The following is a 17105-nucleotide window of genomic DNA, read 5'->3' as shown; positions in this document are numbered from 1 at the left end:
TCAGAATACAGACTGTAGAATTTAGAACTCCGAACTCAGAGCTAAGAGCTAAGAGTTGAGAATTCATAACTCAGTATTCAGAACTGAGAAATGAGAACTCAGAACTCAGATGTCACAGCTAAGAATTCAGAACTCAGTTATCAGAACTCACTTATCAGAACTCAGAACACAAAATTCCGGACTCAGTAGTCAGAACTAGAAACTGCGAACTCAGAATTTGTAACTCAGAATTCTGAACTCTGAACTCAGAATTCAGAACGCAATTGAAAAATTTGAACTCAGAACTCAGAATACAGTACTCAAGATTCAGACCTCACAATTCAGAACTCGGCACTCATAAAAACATAATGCACAACAAAATCTCAAATCTCAGAATTCAAAACTCAGAAAATAGAACTAACAACTCAGAATTCAAACTCAGATCTCAGAGTGTAGCACTTGGGATTGAGAATTCATTCCTCAGAACTCAGAACTCAGAATTCAGAATTCAGAGTTCAGAACTCAGCATGACAACTCAGTATTCAGATCTCGCAGTTCAGCACACAGAATTGACAACTTAGAAATCAGAACACACAATAAGGTGATCAGTATTCAGAGTTCAGCATGCAGACTCAAACTCACAATTCAGAACTCAGCACTCAGAACTCAGAATGCAGACCTCAGGAACCAGAACTCAGAGTTTACAACCCTGAACTCAGAATTCTCATTTCAGAACTGAAATTCATAACTCAGAACACAAGACTTATATGTCAGAACTCAGAAGTCAGAACTCAAAACTCAGAACTCAGAAGTCAGAACTCGATAGTTAGACTTCAGAATATAGAACTCAGATATTTGGACTCCTAACTCAGGCAAAGAACTCAGAGTTGAAATTTCAGAACTCAGAAGTCACAATTCACCACACAGAATTCGTGACTAGGAATTCATAAATGAGACTCAGTTCTCAAAATTCACAAATCAGAATTCAGAAATCCGAATTCAGAGCCCAGGACACAGAATTCGGAACGCAGAATTCAGAACTCAAAATTCAGTACGCAGAATTCAGAACTCAGAACTCACAACTCTGAATTCTGATCTCAGAATCCACAACTCTGAATTCAGAATACAGGCTTCAGTTTAGAACTCCGAACTCAGATCTCAGAACTAAGAGTTGAGAATTCATCACTCAGAACTCAGAATTCAGAAATGATGACTCAGAACTTGGAATTCAGAACTCAGAAATCACAACTCAGTATTCAGAACCCAGAATTCATAACCCAGAATTCTCACCTTAGAATTCTGAACTCAGAATTCAAACTCGAATATCAGAACTGGGAAATGAGTATTTGGAACTCAGACTACGGACTTCATAACTTAGAATTCAGAACAAAGAACTCAGTTCTCAGCACTCAGAAATCAGAACTCAGAACTCAGAATTCACACCTTAGAATTCGGAACTCAGAATCCTAAGTCAGAATTCAAAACTTGGAAATCAGAATTTGGAACTCAGAATACGGAATTCAGAACACAGAACTCAGAATTCAGAACTCAGTTCTCAGAACTCAGAACACAGTGTGGAGTACTCATGATTCAGAACTCAGAATTCACACCTTAGAATTCGGAACTCAGAATTCAGAACACACAATTCAGAACTCAAAACGCAGAAATCAGAACTGTAACTCAGAATTGTGAAATCAGAACTCAGAATTCAGAACGCAATTGAGAACTTTGAAGTCAGAATTCAGAATCAATTACTCAGGGTACGTAACTCAGAATCCACGACTCAGAAATCAGAACTGAGATACAGATCTCAGAATTCAAAATTCAGAATTCAGAAGTCCGAATTCAGAACCGGAACACAGAATTCGGAACTCAGAACTTAACATTCAGTACTCAGAATTCAGAACTCAGAAATCTCAACTCTGAATTCTGGTCACAGAATTCACAACTCTGAAATCAGAATACAGACTGTAGAATTTAGAACTCCGAACTCAGAGCTAAGAGCTAAGAGTTGAGAATTCATAACTCAGTATTCAGAACTGAGAAATGAGAACTCAGAACTCAGATGTCACAGCTAAGAATTCAGAACTCAGTTATCAGAACTCACTTATCAGAACTCAGAACACAAAATTCCGGACTCAGTAGTCAGAACTAGAAACTGCGAACTCAGAATTTGTAACTCAGAATTCTGAACTCTGAACTCAGAATTCAGAACGCAATTGAAAAATTTGAACTCAGAACTCAGAATACAGTACTCAAGATTCAGACCTCAAAATTCAGAACTCGGCACTCATAAAAACATAATGCACAACAAAATCTCAAATCTCAGAATTCAAAACTCAGAAAATAGAACTAACAACTCAGAATTCAAACTCAGATCTCAGAGTGTAGCACTTGGGATTGAGAATTCATCCCTCAGAACTCAGAACTCAGAATTCAGAATTCAGAGTTCAGAACTCAGCATGACAACTCAGTATTCAGATCTCGCAGTTCAGCACACAGAATTGACAACTTAGAAATCAGAACACACAATACAGTGATCAGTATTCAGAGTTCAGCATGCAGACTCAAACTCACAATTCAGAACTCAGCACTCAGAACTCAGAATGCAGACCTCAGGAACCAGAACTCAGAGTTTACAACCCTGAACTCAGAATTCTCATTTCAGAACTGAAATTCATAACTCAGAACACAAGACTCAGATGTCAGAACTCAGAAGTCAGAACTCAAAACTCAGAACTCAGAACTCAGAACTCGATAGTTAGACTTCAGAATATAGAACTCAGATATTCGGACTCCTAACTCAGACAAAGAACTCAGAGTTGAAATTTCAGAACTCAGAAGTCACAATTCACCACACAGAATTCGTGACTAGGAATTCATAAATGAGACTCAGTTCTCAAAATTCACAAATCAGAATTCAGAAATCCGAATTCAGAGCCCAGGACACAGAATTCGGAACGCAGAATTCAGAACTCCAAATTCAGTACGCAGAATTCAGAACTCACAACTCACAACTCTGAATTCTGATCTCAGAATCCACAACTCTGAATTCAGAATACAGGCTTCAGTTTAGAACTCCGAACTCAGATCTCAGAACTAAGAGTTGAGAATTCATAACTCAGAACTCAGAATTCAGAAATGATGACTCAGAACTTGGAATTCAGAACTCAGAAATCACAACTCAGTATTCAGAACCCAGAATTCATAACCCAAAATTCTCACCTTAGAATTCTGAACTCAGAATTCAAACTCGAATATCAGAACTGGGAAATGAGTATTTGGAACTCAGACTACGGACTTCATAACTTAGAATTCAGAACAAAGAACTCAGTTCTCAGCACTCAGAAATCAGAACTCAGAACTCAGAATTCACACCTTAGAATTCGGAACTCAGAATCCTAAGTCAGAATTCAAAACTTGGAAATCAGAATTTAGAACTCAGAATACGGAATTCAGAACACAGAACTCAGAATTCAGAACTCAGTTCTCAGAACTCAGAACACAGTGTGGAGTACTCATGATTCAGAACTCAGAATTCACACCTTAGAATTTGGAACTCAGAATTCAGAACACACAATTCAGAACTCAAAACGCAGAAATCAGAACTGTAACTCAGAATTGTGAAATCAGAACTCAGAATTCAGAACGCAATGGAGAACTTTGAAGTCAGAATTCAGAATCAATTACTCAGGGTACGTAACTCAGAATCCACGACTCAGAAATCAGAACTGAGATACAGATCTCAGAATTCAAAATTTAGAATTCAGAAGTCCGAATTCAGAACCGGAACACAGAATTCGGAACTCAGAACTTAACATTCAGTACTCAGAATTCAGAACTCAGAAATCTCAACTCTGAATTCTGGTCACAAAATTCACAACTCTGAAATCAGAATACAGACTGTAGAATTTAGAACTCCGAACTCAGAGCTAAGAGCTAAGAGTTGAGAATTCATAACTCAGTATTCAGAACTGAGAAATGAGAACTCAGAACTCAGATGTCACAGCTAAGAATTCAGAACTCAGTTATCAGAACTCACTTATCAGAACTCAGAACACAAAATTCCGGACTCAGTAGTCAGAACTAGAAACTGCGAACTCAGAATTTGTAACTCAGAATTCTGAACTCTGAACTCAGAATTCAGAACGCAATTGAAAAATTTGAACTCAGAACTCAGAATACAGTACTCAAGATTCAGACCTCAAAATTCAGAACTCGGCACTCATAAAAACATAATGCACAACAAAATCTCAAATCTCAGAATTCAAAACTCAGAAAATAGAACTAACAACTCAGAATTCAAACTCAGATCTCAGAGTGTAGCACTTGGGATTGAGAATTCATTCCTCAGAACTCAGAATTCAGAATTCAGAATTCAGAGTTCAGAACTCAGCATGACAACTCAGTATTCAGATCTCGCAGTTCAGCACACAGAATTGACAACTTAGAAATCAGAACACACAATACAGTGATCAGTATTCAGAGTTCAGCATGCAGACTCAAACTCACAATTCAGAACTCAGCACTCAGAACTCAGAATGCAGACCTCAGGAACCAGAACTCAGAGTTTACAACCCTGAACTCAGAATTCTCATTTCAGAACTGAAATTCATAACTCAGAACACAAGACTCAGATGTCAGAACTCAGAAGTCAGAACTCAAAACTCAGAACTCAGAAGTCAGAACTCGATAGTTAGACTTCAGAATATAGAACTCAGATATTCGGACTCCTAACTCAGACAAAGAACTCAGAGTTGAAACTTCAGAACTCAGAAGTCACAATTCACCACACAGAATTCGTGACTAGGAATTCATAAATGAGACTCAGTTCTCAAAATTCACAAATCAGAATTCAGAAATCCGAATTCAGAGCCCGGGACACAGAATTCGGAACTCAGAACTCAAAATTCAGTACGCAGAATTCAGAACTCAGAACTCACAACTCTGAATTCTGATCTCAGAATCCACAACTCTGAATTCAGAATACAGGCTTCAGTTTAGAACTCCGAACTCAGATCTCAGAACTAAGAGTTGAGAATTCATAACTCAGAACTCAGAATTCAGAAATGATGACCCAGAACTTGGAATTCAGAACTCAGAAATCACAACTCAGTATTCAGAACCCAGAATTCATAACCCAGAATTCTCACCTTAGAATTCTGAACTCAGAATTCAAACTCGAATATCAGAACTGGGAAATGAGTATTTGGAACTCAGACTACGGACTTCATAACTTAGAATTCAGAACAAAGAACTCAGTTCTCAGCACTCAGCACTCAGAACTCAGAACTCAGAACTCAGAATTCACACCTTAGAATTCGGAACTCAGAATCCTAAGTCAGAATTCAAAACTTGGAAATCAGAATTTAGAACTCAGAATACGGAATTCAGAACACAGAACTCAGAATTCAGAACTCAGTTCTCAGAACTCAGAACACAGTGTGGAGTACTCATGATTCAGAACTCAGAATTCACACCTTAGAATTTGGAACTCAGAATTCAGAACACACAATTCAGAACTCAAAACGCAGAAATCAGAACTGTAACTCAGAATTGTGAAATCAGAACTCAGAATTCAGAACGCAATGGAGAACTTTGAAGTCAGAATTCAGAATCAATGACTCAGGGTACGTAACTCAGAATCCACGACTCAGAAATCAGAACTGAGATACAGATCTCAGAATTCAAAATTTAGAATTCAGAAGTCCGAATTCAGAACCGGAACACAGAATTCGGAACTCAGAACTTAACATTCAGTACTCAGAATTCAGAACTCAGAAATCTCAACTCTGAATTCTGGTCACAAAATTCACAACTCTGAAATCAGAATACAGACTGTAGAATTTAGAACTCCGAACTCAGAGCTAAGAGCTAAGAGTTGAGAATTCATAACTCAGTATTCAGAACTGAGAAATGAGAACTCAGAACTCAGATGTCACAGCTAAGAATTCAGAACTCAGTTATCAGAACTCAGAACACAAAATTCCGGACTCAGTAGTCAGAACTAGAAACTGCGAACTCAGAATTTGTAACTCAGAATTCTGAACTCAGAACTCAGAATTCAGAACGCAATTGAAAAATTTGAACTCAGAACTCAGAATACAGTACTCAAGATTCAGACCTCAAAATTCAGAACTCGGCACTCATAAAAACATAATGCACAACAAATTCTCAAATCTCAGAATTCAAAACTCAGAAAATAGAACTAACAACTCAGAATTCAAACTCAGATCTCAGAGTGTAGCACTTTGGATTGAGAATTCATTCCTCAGAACTCAGAACTCAGAATTCAGAATTCAGAGTTCAGAACTCAGCATGACAACTCAGTATTCAGATCTCGCAGTTCAGCACACAGAATTGACAACTTAGAAATCAGAACACACAATACAGTGATCAGTATTCAGAGTTCAGCATGCAGACTCAAACTCACAATTCAGAACTCAGCACTCAGAACTCAGAATGCAGACCTCAGGAACCAGAACTCAGAGTTTACAACCCTGAACTCAGAATTCTCATTTCAGAACTGAAATTCATAACTCAGAACACAAGACTCAGATGTCAGAACTCAGAAGTCAGAACTCAAAACTCAGAACTCAGAAGTCAGAACTCGATAGTTAGACTTCAGAATATAGAACTCAGATATTCGGACTCCTAACTCAGACAAAGAACTCAGAGTTGAAACTTCAGAACTCAGAAGTCACAATTCACCACACAGAATTCGTGACTAGGAATTCATAAATGAGACTCAGTTCTCAAAATTCACAAATCAGAATTCAGAAATCCGAATTCAGAGCCCGGGACACAGAATTCGGAACTCAGAACTCAAAATTCAGTACGCAGAATTCAGAACTCAGAACTCACAACTCTGAATTCTGATCTCAGAATCCACAACTCTGAATTCAGAATACAGGCTTCAGTTTAGAACTCCGAACTCAGATCTCAGAACTAAGAGTTGAGAATTCATAACTCAGAACTCAGAATTCAGAAATGATGAGCCAGAACTTGGAATTCAGAACTCAGAAATCACAACTCAGTATTCAGAACCCAGAATTCATAACCCAGAATTCTCACCTTAGAATTCTGAACTCAGAATTCAAACTCGAATATCAGAACTGGGAAATGAGTATTTGGAACTCAGACTACGGACTTCATAACTTAGAATTCAGAACAAAGAACTCAGTTCTCAGCACTCAGAACTCAGAACTCAGAACTCAGAATTCACACCTTAGAATTCGGAACTCAGAATCCTAAGTCAGAATTCAAAACTTGGAAATCAGAATTTGGAACTCAGAATACGGAATTCAGAACACAGAACTCAGAATTCAGAACTCAGTTCTCAGAACTCAGAACACAGTGTGGAGTACTCATGATTCAGAACTCAGAATTCACACCTTAGAATTTGGAACTCAGAATTCAGAACACACAATTCAGAACTCAAAACGCAGAAATCAGAACTGTAACTCAGAATTGTGAAATCAGAACTCAGAATTCAGAACGCAATGGAGAACTTTGAAGTCAGAATTCAGAATCAATGACTCAGGGTACGTAACTCAGAATCCACGACTCAGAAATCAGAACTGAGATACAGATCTCAGAATTCAAAATTTAGAATTCAGAAGTCCGAATTCAGAACCGGAACACAGAATTCGGAACTCAGAACTTAACATTCAGTACTCAGAATTCAGAACTCAGAAATCTCAACTCTGAATTCTGGTCACAAAATTCACAACTCTGAAATCAGAATACAGACTGTAGAATTTAGAACTCCGAACTCAGAGCTAAGAGCTAAGAGTTGAGAATTCATAACTCAGTATTCAGAACTGAGAAATGAGAACTCAGAACTCAGATGTCACAGCTAAGAATTCAGAACTCAGTTATCAGAACTCAGTTATCAGAACTCAGAACACAAAATTCCGGACTCAGTAGTCAGAACTAGAAACTGCGAACTCAGAATTTGTAACTCAGAATTCTGAACTCTGAACTCAGAATTCAGAACGCAATTGAAAAATTTGAACTCAAAACTCAGAATACAGTACTCAAGATTCAGACCTCAAAATTCAGAACTCGGCACTCATAAAAACATAATGCACAACAAAATCTCAAATCTCAGAATTCAAAACTCAGAAAATAGAACTAACAACTCAGAATTCAAACTCAGATCTCAGAGTGTAGCACTTGGGATTGAGAATTCATTCCTCAGAACTCAGAACTCAGAATTCAGAATTCAGAGTTCAGAACTCAGCATGACAACTCAGTATTCAGATCTCGCAGTTCAGCACACAGAATTGACAACTTAGAAATCAGAACACACAATACAGTGATCAGTATTCAGAGTTCAGCATGCAGACTCAAACTCACAATTCAGAACTCAGCACTCAGAACTCAGAATGCAGACCTCAGGAACCAGAACTCAGAGTTTACAACCCTGAACTCAGAATTCTCATTTCAGAACTGAAATTCATAACTCAGAACACAAGACTCAGATGTCAGAACTCAGAAGTCAGAACTCAAAACTCAGAACTCAGAACTCAGAACTCGATAGTTAGACTTCAGAATATAGAACTCAGATATTCGGTCTCCTAACTCAGACAAAGAACTCAGAGTTGAAATTTCAGAACTCAGAAGTCACAATTCACCACACAGAATTCGTGACTAGGAATTCATAAATGAGACTCAGTTCTCAAAATTCACAAATCAGAATTCAGAAATCCGAATTCAGAGCCCGGGACACAGAATTCGGAACACAGAATTCAGAACTCAAAATTCAGTACGCAGAATTCAGAACTCAGAACTCACAACTCTGAATTCTGATCTCAGAATCCACAACTCTGAATTCAGAATACAGGCTTCAGTTTAGAACTCCGAACTCAGATCTCAGAACTAAGAGTTGAGAATTCATCACTCAGAACTCAGAATTCAGAAATGATGACTCAGAACTTGGAATTCAGAACTCAGAAATCACAACTCAGTATTCAGAACCCAGAATTCATAACCCAGAATTCTCACCTTAGAATTCTGAACTCAGAATTCAAACTCGAATATCAGAACTGGGAAATGAGTATTTGGAACTCAGACTACGGACTTCATAACTTAGAATTCAGAACAAAGAACTCAGTTCTCAGCACTCAGAAATCAGAACTCAGAACTCAGAATTCACACCTTAGAATTCAGAACTCAGAATCCTAAGTCAGAATTCAAAACTTGGAAATCAGAATTTGGAACTCAGAATACGGAATTCAGAACACAGAACTCAGAATTCAGAACTCAGTTCTCAGAACTCAGAACACAGTGTGGAGTACTCATGATTCAGAACTCAGAATTCACACCTTAGAATTCGGAACTCAGAATTCAGAACACACAATTCAGAACTCAAAACGCAGAAATCAGAACTGTAACTCAGAATTGTGAAATCAGAACTCAGAATTCAGAACGCAATGGAGAACTTTGAAGTCAGAACTCAGAATCAATTACTCAGGGTTCGTAACTCAGAATCCACGACTCAGAAATCAGAACTGAGATACAGATCTCAGAATTCAAAATTCAGAATTCAGAAGTCCGAATTCAGAACCGGAACACAGAATTCGGAACTCAGAACTTAACATTCAGTACTCAGAATTCAGAACTCAGAAATCTCAACTCTGAATTCTGGTCACAGAATTCACAACTCTGAAATCAGAATACAGACTGTAGAATTTAGAACTCCGAACTCAGAGCTAAGAGCTAAGAGTTGAGAATTCATAACTCAGTATTCAGAACTGAGAAATGAGAACTCAGAACTCAGATGTCACAGCTAAGAATTCAGAACTCAGTTATCAGAACTCACTTATCAGAACTCAGAACACAAAATTCCGGACTCAGTAGTCAGAACTAGAAACTGCGAACTCAGAATTTGTAACTCAGAATTCTGAACTCAGAACTCAGAATTCAGAACGCAATTGAAAAATTTGAACTCAGAACTCAGAATACAGTACTCAAGATTCAGACCTCAAAATTCAGAACTCGGCACTCATAAAAACATAATGCACAACAAAATCTCAAATCTCAGAATTCAAAACTCAGAAAATAGAACTAACAACTCAGAATTCAAACTCAGATCTCAGAGTGTAGCACTTTGGATTGAGAATTCATTCCTCAGAACTCAGAACTCAGAATTCAGAATTCAGAGTTCAGAACTCAGCATGACAACTCAGTATTCAGATCTCGCAGTTCAGCACACAGAATTGACAACTTAGAAATCAGAACACACAATAAGGTGATCAGTATTCAGAGTTCAGCATGCAGACTCAAACTCACAATTCAGAACTCAGCACTCAGAACTCAGAATGCAGACCTCAGGAACCAGAACTCAGAGTTTACAACCCTGAACTCAGAATTCTCATTTCAGAACTGAAATTCATAACTCAGAACACAAGACTCAGATGTCAGAACTCAGAAGTCAGAACTCAAAACTCAGAACTCAGAAGTCAGAACTCGATAGTTAGACTTCAGAATATAGAACTCAGATATTCGGACTCCTAACTCAGACAAAGAACTCAGAGTTGAAATTTCAGAACTCAGAAGTCACAATTCACCACACAGAATTCGTGACTAGGAATTCATAAATGAGACTCAGTTCTCAAAATTCACAAATCAGAATTCAGAAATCCGAATTCAGAGCCCAGGACACAGAATTCGGAACGCAGAATTCAGAACTCAAAATTCAGTACGCAAAATTCAGAACTCAGAACTCACAACTCTGAATTCTGATCTCAGAATCCACAACTCTGAATTCAGAATACAGGCTTCAGTTTAGAACTCCGAACTCAGATCTCAGAACTAAGAGTTGAGAATTCATAACTCAGAACTCAGAATTCAGAAATGATGACTCAGAACTTGGAATTCAGAACTCAGAAATCACAACTCAGTATTCAGAACCCAGAATTCATAACCCAGAATTCTCACCTTAGAATTCTGAACTCAGAATTCAAACTCGAATATCAGAACTGGGAAATGAGTATTTGGAACTCAGACTACGGACTTCATAACTTAGAATTCAGAACAAAGAACTCAGTTCTCAGCACTCAGAAATCAGAACTCAGAACTCAGAATTCACACCTTAGAATTCGGAACTCAGAATCCTAAGTCAGAATTCAAAACTTGGAAATCAGAATTTGGAACTCAGAATACGGAATTCAGAACACAGAACTCAGAATTCAGAACTCAGTTCTCAGAACTCAGAACACAGTGTGGAGTACTCATGATTCAGAACTCAGAATTCACACCTTAGAATTCGGAACTCAGAATTCAGAACACACAATTCAGAACTCAAAACGCAGAAATCAGAACTGTAACTCAGAATTGTGAAATCAGAACTCAGAATTCAGAACGCAATTGAGAACTTTGAAGTCAGAATTCAGAATCAATTACTCAGGGTACGTAACTCAGAATCCACGACTCAGAAATCAGAACTGAGATACAGATCTCAGAATTCAAAATTCAGAATTCAGAAGTCCGAATTCAGAACCGGAACACAGAATTCGGAACTCAGAACTTAACATTCAGTACTCAGAATTCAGAACTCAGAAATCTCAACTCTGAATTCTGGTCACAGAATTCACAACTCTGAAATCAGAATACAGACTGTAGAATTTAGAACTCCGAACTCAGAGCTAAGAGCTAAGAGTTGAGAATTCATAACTCAGTATTCAGAACTGAGAAATGAGAACTCAGAACTCAGATGTCACAGCTAAGAATTCAGAACTCAGTTATCAGAACTCACTTATCAGAACTCAGAACACAAAATTCCGGACTCAGTAGTCAGAACTAGAAACTGCGAACTCAGAATTTGTAACTCAGAATTCTGAACTCAGAACTCAGAATTCAGAACGCAATTGAAAAATTTGAACTCAGAACTCAGAATACAGTACTCAAGATTCAGACCTCAAAATTCAGAACTCGGCACTCATAAAAACATAATGCACAACAAAATCTCAAATCTCAGAATTCAAAACTCAGAAAATAGAACTAACAACTCAGAATTCAAACTCAGATCTCAGAGTGTAGCACTTGGGATTGAAATTCATTCCTCAGAACTCAGAACTCAGAATTCAGAATTCAGAGTTCAGAACTCAGCATGACAACTCAGTATTCAGATCTCGCAGTTCAGCACACAGAATTGACAACTTAGAAATCAGAACACACAATACAGTGATCAGTATTCAGAGTTCAGCATGCAGACTCAAACTCACAATTCAGAACTCAGCACTCAGAACTCAGAATGCAGACCTCAGGAACCAGAACTCAGAGTTTACAACCCTGAACTCAGAATTCTCATTTCAGAACTGAAATTCATAACTCAGAACACAAGACTTATATGTCAGAACTCAGAAGTCAGAACTCAAAACTCAGAACTCAGAAGTCAGAACTCGATAGTTAGACTTCAGAATATAGAACTCAGATATTCGGACTCCTAACTCAGACAAAGAACTCAGAGTTGAAATTTCAGAACTCAGAAGTCACAATTCACCACACAGAATTCGTGACTAGGAATTCATAAATGAGACTCAGTTCTCAAAATTCACAAATCAGAATTCAGAAATCCGAATTCAGAGCCCAGGACACAGAATTCGGAACGCAGAATTCAGAACTCAAAATTCAGTACGCAGAATTCAGAACTCAGAACTCACAACTCTGAATTCTGATCTCAGAATCCACAACTCTGAATTCAGAATACAGGCTTCAGTTTAGAACTCCGAACTCAGATCTCAGAACTAAGAGTTGAGAATTCATAACTCAGAACTCAGAATTCAGAAATGATGACTCAGAACTTGGAATTCAGAACTCAGAAATCACAACTCAGTATTCAGAACCCAGAATTCATAACCCAGAATTCTCACCTTAGAATTCTGAACTCAGAATTCAAACTCGAATATCAGAACTGGGAAATGAGTATTTGGAACTCAGACTACGGACTTCATAACTTAGAATTCAGAACAAAGAACTCAGTTCTCAGCACTCAGAAATCAGAACTCAGAACTCAGAATTCACACCTTAGAATTCGGAACTCAGAATCCTAACTCAGAATTCAAAACTTGGAAATCAGAATTTGAAACTCAGAATACGGAATTCAGAACACAGAACTCAGAATTCAGAACTCAGTTCTCAGAACTCAGAACACAGTGTGGAGTACTCATGATTCAGAACTCAGAATTCACACCTTAGAATTCGGAACTCAGAATTCAGAACACACAATTCAGAACTCAAAACGCAGAAATCAGAACTGTAACTCAGAATTGTGAAATCAGAACTCAGAATTCAGAACGCAATTGAGAACTTTGAAGTCAGAATTCAGAATCAATTACTCAGGGTACGTAACTCAGAATCCACGACTCAGAAATCAGAACTGAGATACAGATCTCAGAATTCAAAATTCAGAATTCAGAAGTCCGAATTCAGAACCGGAACACAGAATTCGGAACTCAGAACTTAACATTCAGTACTCAGAATTCAGAACTCAGAAATCTCAACTCTGAATTCTGGTCACAGAATTCACAACTCTGAAATCAGAATACAGACTGTAGAATTTAGAACTCCGAACTCAGAGCTAAGAGCTAAGAGTTGAGAATTCATAACTCAGTATTCAGAACTGAGAAATGAGAACTCAGAACTCAGATGTCACAGCTAAGAATTCAGAACTCAGTTATCAGAACTCACTTATCAGAACTCAGAACACAAAATTCCGGACTCAGTAGTCAGAACTAGAAACTGCGAACTCAGAATTTGTAACTCAGAATTCTGAACTCTGAACTCAGAATTCAGAACGCAATTGAAAAATTTGAACTCAGAACTCAGAATACAGTACTCAAGATTCAGACCTCAAAATTCAGAACTCGGCACTCATAAAAACATAATGCACAACAAAATCTCAAATCTCAGAATTCAAAACTCAGAAAATAGAACTAACAACTCAGAATTCAAACTCAGATCTCAGAGTGTAGCACTTTGGATTGAGAATTCATTTCTCAGAACTCAGAACTCAGAATTCAGAATTCAGAGTTCAGAACTCAGCATGACAACTCAGTATTCAGATCTCGCAGTTCAGCACACAGAATTGACAACTTAGAAATCAGAACACACAATACAGTGATCAGTATTCAGAGTTCAGCATGCAGACTCAAACTCACAATTCAGAACTCAGCACTCAGAACTCAGAATGCAGACCTCAGGAACCAGAACTCAGAGTTTACAACCCTGAACTCAGAATTCTCATTTCAGAACTGAAATTCATAACTCAGAACACAAGACTCAGATGTCAGAACTCAGAAGTCAGAACTCAAAACTCAGAACTCAGAACTCAGAACTCGATAGTTAGACTTCAGAATATAGAACTCAGATATTCGGTCTCCTAACTCAGACAAAGAACTCAGAGTTGAAACTTCAGAACTCAGAAGTCACAATTCACCACACAGAATTCGTGACTAGGAATTCATAAATGAGACTCAGTTCTCAAAATTCACAAATCAGAATTCAGAAATCCGAATTCAGAGCCCGGGACACAGAATTCGGAACACAGAATTCAGAACTCAAAATTCAGTACGCAGAATTCAGAACTCAGAACTCACAACTCTGAATTCTGATCTCAGAATCCACAACTCTGAATTCAGAATACAGGCTTCAGTTTAGAACTCCGAACTCAGATCTCAGAACTAAGAGTTGAGAATTCATAACTCAGAACTCAGAATTCAGAAATGATGACTCAGAACTTGGAATTCAGAACTCAGAAATCACAACTCAGTATTCAGAACCCAGAATTCATAACCCAGAATTCTCACCTTAGAATTCTGAACTCAGAATTCAAACTCGAATATCAGAACTGGGAAATGAGTATTTGGAACTCAGACTACGGACTTCATAACTTAGAATTCAGAACAAAGAACTCAGTTCTCAGCACTCAGAAATCAGAACTCAGAACTCAGAATTCACACCTTAGAATTCGGAACTCAGAATCCTAAGTCAGAATTCAAAACTTGGAAATCAGAATTTGGAACTCAGAATACGGAATTCAGAACACAGAACTCAGAATTCAGAACTCAGTTCTCAGAACTCAGAACACAGTGTGGAGTACTCATGATTCAGAACTCAGAATTCACACCTTAGAATTCGGAACTCAGAATTCAGAACACACAATTCAGAACTCAAAACGCAGAAATCAGAACTGTAACTCAGAATTGTGAAATCAGAACTCAGAATTCAGAACGCAATGGAGAACTTTGAAGTCAGAACTCAGAATCAATTACTCAGGGTACGTAACTCAGAATCCACGACTCAGAAATCAGAACTGAGATACAGATCTCAGAATTCAAAATTCAGAATTCAGAAGTCCGAATTCAGAACCGGAACACAGAATTCGGAACTCAGAACTTAACATTCAGTACTCAGAATTCAGAACTCAGAAATCTCAACTCTGAATTCTGGTCACAGAATTCACAACTCTGAAATCAGAATACAGACTGTAGAATTTAGAACTCCGAACTCAGAGCTAAGAGCTAAGAGTTGAGAATTCATAACTTAGTATTCAGAACTGAGAAATGAGAACTCAGAACTCAGATGTCACAGCTAAGAATTCAGAACTCAGTTATCAGAACTCACTTATCAGAACTCAGAACACAAAATTCCGGACTCAGTAGTCAGAACTAGAAACTGCGAACTCAGAATTTGTAACTCAGAATTCTGAACTCTGAACTCAGAATTCAGAACGCAATTGAAAAATTTGAACTCAGAACTCAGAATACAGTACTCAAGATTCAGACCTCAAAATTCAGAACTCGGCACTCATAAAAACATAATGCACAACAAAATCTCAAATCTCAGAATTCAAAACTCAGAAAATAGAACTAACAACTCAGAATTCAAACTCAGATCTCAGAGTGTAGCACTTGGGATTGAGAATTCATCTCTCAGAACTCAGAACTCAGAATTCAGAATTCAGAGTTCAGAACTCAGCATGACAACTCAGTATTCAGATCTCGCAGTTCAGCACACAGAATTGACAACTTAGAAATCAGAACACACAATACAGTGATCAGTATTCAGAGTTCAGCATGCAGACTCAAACTCACAATTCAGAACTCAGCACTCAGAACTCAGAATGCAGACCTCAGGAACCAGAACTCAGAGTTTACAACCCTGAACTCAGAATTCTCATTTCAGAACTGAAATTCATAACTCAGAACACAAGACTCAGATGTCAGAACTCAGAAGTCAGAACTCAAAACTCAGAACTCAGAACTCAGAACTCAGAACTCGATAGTTAGACTTCAGAATATAGAACTCAGATATTCGGACTCCTAACTCAGACAAAGAACTCAGAGTTGAAATTTCAGAACTCAGAAGTCACAACTCACCACACAGAATTCGTGACTAGGAATTCATAAATGAGACTCAGTTCTCAAAATTCACAAATCAGAATTCAGAAATCCGAATTCAGAGCCCAGGACACAGAATTCGGAACGCAGAATTCAGAACTCAAAATTCAGTACGCAGAATTCAGAACTCAGAACTCACAACTCTGAATTCTGATCTCAGAATCCACAACTCTGAATTCAGAATACAGGCTTCAGTTTAGAACTCCGAACTCAGATCTCAGAACTAAGAGTTGAGAATTCATCACTCAGAACTCAGAATTCAGAAATGATGACTCAGAACTTGGAATTCAGAACTCAGAAATCACAACTCAGTATTCAGAACCCAGAATTCATAACCCAGAATTCTCACCTTAGAATTCTGAACTCAGAATTCAAACTCGAATATCAGAACTGGGAAATGAGTATTTGGAACTCAGACTACGGACTTCATAACTTAGAATTCAGAACACAGAACTCAGTTCTCAGCACTCAGAAATCAGAACTCAGAACTCAGAATTCACACCTTAGAATTCGGAACTCAGAATCCTAAGTCAGAATTCAAAACTTGGAAATCAGAATTTGGAACTCAGAATACGGAATTCAGAACACAGAACTCAGAATTCAGAACTCAGTTCTCAGAACTCAGAACACAGTGTGGAGTACTCATGATTCAGAACTCAGAATTCACACCTTAGAATTCGGAACTCAGAATTCAGAACACACATTTCAGAACTCAAAACG

Source organism: Ochotona princeps, chromosome Y (genome assembly GCF_030435755.1).
Source record: "Ochotona princeps isolate mOchPri1 chromosome Y, mOchPri1.hap1, whole genome shotgun sequence".
NCBI classification, from domain to species: domain Eukaryota; kingdom Metazoa; phylum Chordata; class Mammalia; order Lagomorpha; family Ochotonidae; genus Ochotona; species Ochotona princeps.
Note: the sequence above shows the minus strand (reverse complement) of the source record.